Here is a 6,659-nt window from a genome sequence, read left to right on the forward strand (position 1 = left end):
ACAATATTCAACAATTTGCAAATGCGCAATTTATGAACATGGAATGCAATTTAAAACCTGCAAAGCTACAAGTGTATACATAAAAATTACAACAGGTGACACTGCAAAACATTAAAAGATATTACTTTTGCTTGAAGCAAAAAGAGAGAAGAGAAAAATAAAATGAAACATACATATTGGTTTCTTAAAACGAGTTCACTAGACAAAATAATATGACCCATATCTACCAAAGCTCAACACGATGTATACGGAACAACAAGGCATCTGCTCACAAAAAGATGTGTCCAACTCAATGAAGAGCATATGTGTGTAGGCTACAACTGTGCTCTAGCTAGCAGGTTAGGTGCACGATAGTAAGAGCTTGTAAGTTCACTACAATGCGAATTGGCAAGAAAAATCCAATGTAACATATGACAGTACTGAGCTATATTGCAATAACTTTAAAAACCCTGATGACTAGGATGGCTGGTGATAAAGCTACCCAAAGAAGGAGAGTTTCTCTTTGACATTTTTAGAGCAGTTGGCGATTTTTGACTTGAACCTTTCTCGGCCTTGAGTTTGAGCCGAAGTCCTTTTAGCAATATGTAAATTGTCTAGTGCAATGCTGAGGACGCTTTTGGAACCTGATTTGTTGGCTAAGCCAAAAACATGCATGCATAATGTTGTTTTCAAAATAGTCATGCGTTTTACGCAACACCAATTTTGCACCTGCACGGTAAACTTTAGTGTCATACGGCTATATATATATATATATATATATATATATATATATATATATATAAGTTGAATTTTAATGGAAAATGAAATATAATTTAGAATGTGTAAAACTGATCTTTGGAGAAATAATGAACAACACTTATGGTGAGGTTTCTGAAGCACATATGACCGGATTTTGTAATCTGATCTATTTGTCTATATACCCATCCTCTCATTTGCCCGTCTCCCATTTTTATTTGTCCAGCCTTTGTCCGTACAATTGCCCATCCCTCCATTTTTCAATTCATTTATTCATCTATCGGTCTACCAATTAACCACCAATTCGCCCATCTGTCCATCAGTCCACCCACCCAATTCTCCATTTGTCTAACTGTCATATATATCCCTCTATTCTTCCATTTGCCCGTTCATTCAAATAGTTCATTCATCCATTCGCAGATTCATTCACCCTCCATCTACTCATCTATTGGTTTTTATTTATTGATCGATCAATCAGTTTATCTCTGTACTTTTTCGATTTGTCTCTCAACTCATTTCAATTTGAACAGCAAAACGCAGATAGTTTTTTGTAGATTTCAAAACTTATCTTTCACTTATTTCAATTGTGATTGGCCATTCTTCATGACAGCTGCTACTAGTTGGCTCGTTGCAAATGACAGCAGAATATATTTTAGCATAAGCTGTTTGATTTTTAGTCAACCGCCTAACAAAAAAAGGTTTTTAATTTCTAAAAAAGTTAACTGCTTTGTATATGTTGAATTAATGTCAAATTTTTATTACAACAAAAACCACAGCCATTTGTCCATATGTCTGAGGCCATGGTAGAAGGTTGAGAAAAATTGCACTTTGCAGGGTTCAAACCCACAGCGATGGGGTTTAGCACTTGGTACATCATCACTTGTGTCAATCATTTGTCTACCATAGCTGTGTAATAGTTGCACGTATAGTTATTCTTTATGTAACTATTGCGCATATAGTAATTTTTAATGTAAAAATTGCGCATATAGTTATTCTCTATGTAGCTATTGCGCATATAGTTATTCTTTATGCGATGATTGCGCGTATAGTTATTATATATATAACTATTGCGCATATAGTTATTCTCTATGTAACTATTGCGCATATAGTTATTCTCTATGTAACTATTGCGCATATAGTTATTTTCTATGTAACTATTGCATATAGTGTTATTATCTATGTAACTATTGCGCATATAGTTATTCTCTATGTAACTATGGCGCATAAAGTTATTCTCTATGTAACTATTGCGCATATAGTTATTTTCTATGTAACTATTGCATATAGTGCTATTATCTATGTAACTATTGTGCATATAGTTATTCTCTATGTAACTATGGTGCATAAAGTTATTCTCTATGTAACTATTGCGCATATAGTTATTCTCTATATAACTATTGTGCATAGTGTTATTTTCTATGTAACTATTGCGCATATAGTTATTATCCATGTAACTATTGCGCATGTAGTTATTATCCATGTAACTATTGCGCATATAGTTATTGGCACACCTAATGATGTTTCATGGCATACCAGACAGCCAGGGTATTAGGGTGTAAATATAGCAAATTAAAAAGAACCATGACCTGTCATGAAGCTTTCTGATGTAACGCATAGGCATCATCAGGATGTCAATTGCTTGGCTTGCACATGATCGAATAATCTCTTACCGAGTGGCAAAAACGTCACAGGATATTTATACATTTCATGGTTCATCAATGTTAGTTTTTCTTAGACAAGCTTGGCATACACCCTCTATCTGACTCAGCAACAAAGTTGCTACAGATTGCTCCTTCAATGTATATACATGTATATTTATTTAGATCTTAAGTTTAAAGAGAACTCAGTAGTTATTTCAAAAAAGCTATTATTTACTGTTGCTTCAAACATTCTGCTAGATTTTTGTATTAGAGATTAATTTTAGAAGGTTTTATCAGAAAGTACTGGCAGTTTTCAATAATTTGTGATTATTCTTGTTGTTTGAAGGAATCTGACTACCAGGATGTTTCAAGATTAAAATCGACTAAACTTTATCGCTGTAAGAACACTCAGATCAAGCGAGAGTGATATTATGATGTTTATAGTTGCAAATAAACTCACAAAATAGAGACACGTAATGCTGTAGCTTGCATGAAATAGTTTACATCAACTATAGCAGCGACAGCAACTAGTGACACCATTTCACACAAACCTTTCTTCTGAGCACTTTAACCGCAATCAGGTTTTGTCGATTTTAATCTTAAAACATCCTGGCAGTCCGATCACCTCAAACATCGAAGACAACCGCAAATGATAAAAAAATATCTATACTTTCTGATGAAATCTACAAAAGTCTTGTGCAAGTTTATTTTTGAATATCAGATAGTTATGAGTGTTGGCTAGTACACTGAGCACTTTTTCTGTAAAATGTTTTCCGAAAATCATCTCCATTATTTTTCATAGCAATGCTTATTGTTTTCTATCTTAAACAGATTACTGCTTTATGTTTGTGTAATTCTTTAACTCTAACAAAATTTTCTAACCTTTTCCTCAAATTAAAAGCTTACAATACTCAATTATGGCCTTTTGAAATATATTGGCTTCCTCAGATTAAAACGCACTTTTTCAAAAAAATTTAGGAATACTTTTAAATTTAGTATGTAGCTGTATCTTTGAAGTTTTTGTGCTTAGTTTCCTAGAACTGGCTAGAAAATATTAACAGGAAACAAGAAAACAAAGAATTTATGTCTTGGACAACAACTGAACCCGGCTAAACGTGTCAACTCTACTGTCCTTGTCAAGTAGTATCAAATAGTCATTTATGCAATGAAGTGTCTCATAATTTCAAGTGCTCAAGAAATCTTTAACTGAGATTAAATAAGCCTTTACGTCAACTACCATTAAATGGTCCTTAAAATTTCCTAAAATATACAACGGTAATTCAACTCCGGATATTATGAACAAGTAAAAACAATGTTTTTAAGCTTGCATATGTCTGCTCAAATATAGCTTTGGAACAGACTTATATGCTGCAAACAAGGTTAGAGAACTTTACCTCTGTGCTAGCTGGTATGAGCTGATGGTGAAAACATTGTTTAAGGAGTCGAATGTAAAATGGGGCCCTACTTTTTAATTTATTAAAAAATAGAAAATGAAGGATAAGTGTGTGACAATCATCGCTCTTCAATGTTTTACTCTTGCTAAAAGCGAAATAACACAAAACTTTAGTAGCATTTATCAGAAAGTATCGGTTTTTTTATCACTTACAGTTGTTTTGATGTTTGAGGCAATCTGACTGCCGAGGTGTTTTGAAATTAAAATTGACAAAACTTGATTGCGGTTATATGCTCAAATCAAGCAAAGGTGGGATTATGACGTCTCTAGTTGCAAAGAGTCCGACAGAATAGAAACGCGTAACACTGCAACTTGAACACAATAGCTGGTATCAACTATTGCAACACTAGTAACTAGTAGTCTAACACCATTTTGCGCATAATTTGCTTGTGAGCATTTTAACTCCTACCAAGTTTTGCCGATTTTACTCTAGAAAAATTCTGGCAGTCAGATCACCTCAAACATAAAAAAATAATGCCAAATGGTAAAAAAAAGCGATACTCTCTGATAAAATATACTAAAAGTTTGTATCGGCTCATCTTTAAAATTGGTATTCCAAAATTCGAAACTACAAATTGTATTGAAAATCCATTTTTTTTAAAGTTGCGTTTATCAAACTCTATGAATCAATCTATTACAAAAAGTTACTAATAACTTCAGAGCGCCTGAATCTGCTTCTCTCACTGAGGTAAAAATTGCTAAATCATTTAGGTCATAGAGCAAAAGGCCTTTGGTAGCATCAAAGCAGAAAAAACCCAGAATTTTCAACAAATAATTAGAGTTTTAGGCAACTTAAAAAAAACTGCTTGGACTTTTTTATTTTTTTTAAAGTTGAAAAAGTAAATTATATGAATTTTTTATGTATATTAGGCAAAGTTTGCAAACAACTTAAAAATTTTTGCGTGCATTTATAAGTACTTGACCAAATGTCACCTTTGCTCACTAATTCCTTGGTAATCATGTAACAGTTTTTTTGCATTTTATCTTAGTTTATAAAATAAATAGTAGTTAATAAAACGAATAAAATGCTTATTGGTTATTTAATAGTGTTTATTCTGAAAAGCAAAAACTTGTTTAGTCATTGTTAGTAGGGATTATAGAGCTGACTGCGTCGACGCTTGCGTAAATTTATGACTATATAAAGGTCATTAGCAGGTCACACGTCACTCCAGTCTAGCGCAGGAGAAATCCTCGTCAACAAGGCTAGTTAAATAAGGTAAGCACTAGTCATTTTGGGCTAGCCAAGAGATTGCACAACTTGTTGAAATTAATTAGAGAAGAGCCAAGCTGGCAGTAACAAAGCAAGGTTTGCGAAAACAGAGCTTTTTACAAGATTAAAATCGATAAAACATGATTGCGTTTAACGTTTAAGATAATGTGCGAAATGACATCACTACTGACTATAGTTGATATCTGTTTTTGTGTTTAAGCAGCACTGCTACACTTCCTTATTCTTTTGGTCTCTTTGTAACTATAAACATCATAACATTACTTGCGCTTGATTTGGGTGTTTTAAACTCGATTAAGTTTTGTCAGTTTTAATCTGAAAACATTATTGGAGTTATATCACCTCAAACATCAAAAACAATCAAAAATGATACAAAAAGACCCCTAAATTCTTGTAAAAACTACTAAAATTTTTTGTAAGTTTACCTTTAAGGTACAATAGCCGCTGTTCATGACTGAAACTTGAGTATTCAAAGAAATGACATTGGTAAAATTTTAAATAATTTCAAGTAAAATCTCAACGATTTTGTAAATTTTCAACTGACATTGATCATTTTATTGTGACAGACCTTTTTAATGCAGTTCAAGACGCCTCATCCTGCTCATTGGTGAATGTCAAAAGGAATAACTGTAGTCACCAAATAAGCAGAATGTCAGGGTTGACAGCAACAATAGAGGAGTCTGTTTTGTGTTTCCGCTGATTGTTGGCCATATTTAGTGTTTTGCACATTCAAGTCAATCTTTCATTGTTCATATTTTATAGTTTAAATCTTTTTGGCATGAATGAATTTTAAAAATTTGTTTAATGCACTTGTCCCGCTCTAATCTTCGGCATACGCAGTACACAAAGGAATCTTTGATTATGAAAATTTTGACTCGTGCTGTTTCAAGATTAAGAACCCAGCCAATAAAACTATATAAAATATAAAGTGATGGAGTTTTCTCTTAGTGACTGCTTAATATGCAAGCTATGCAAACAATTGTAACTTAGCATTTAACGTTTATGAGGTGAAAATGCTTTGTCTTGTTTGTGGTAGAGGAAGGTGGCAGCAGTGCATAACACAGTTTTAATGATACACTACTTTGATTGTGCCTGCCAGCTATTACTCTCCCACCTATTTGATTTTTAAGCGTTTTTTTCTCCTTTTTATGGCTCCAAATTGGAAGGTACATGTACGTTCTTCTAATATTAATGCATAAAAAACAAGGAATGGCCATAAAGTGAAACTAAATATTAATAAGAGAGCAGAGTAATCTACTCAGGACATTCTGACTTACACATAAGTTCAAGTTCAATTGCATCTTAATGATTCGCTTGCACAAAATTTTTAGTAAGTTTTAACAGAAAATATCAGTATTTTTCTATCATTTGCGATTGTTTTTGATGTTTGATTTGATATGACTACCAGGAAATTTCAAACTCAAAATCGATAAAGCTTGACCGTGATTAAAATGTTCAGATCAAGCGAAAGCACGAGTATGACGTCTATAATGACAAAGAGACCGACAGAATCACCTTCAAAGCACTACCTGATATTAACTATAGCAACGATACCAGCCAGCGACATCATTTTGAACCTGTTTTTCTTTTTAGCGCTTTAATC

The sequence above is a fragment of the Watersipora subatra genome, chromosome 8 (assembly GCF_963576615.1).
Source record: "Watersipora subatra chromosome 8, tzWatSuba1.1, whole genome shotgun sequence".
Classification (NCBI taxonomy): Eukaryota; Metazoa; Bryozoa; class Gymnolaemata; order Cheilostomatida; family Watersiporidae; genus Watersipora; species Watersipora subatra.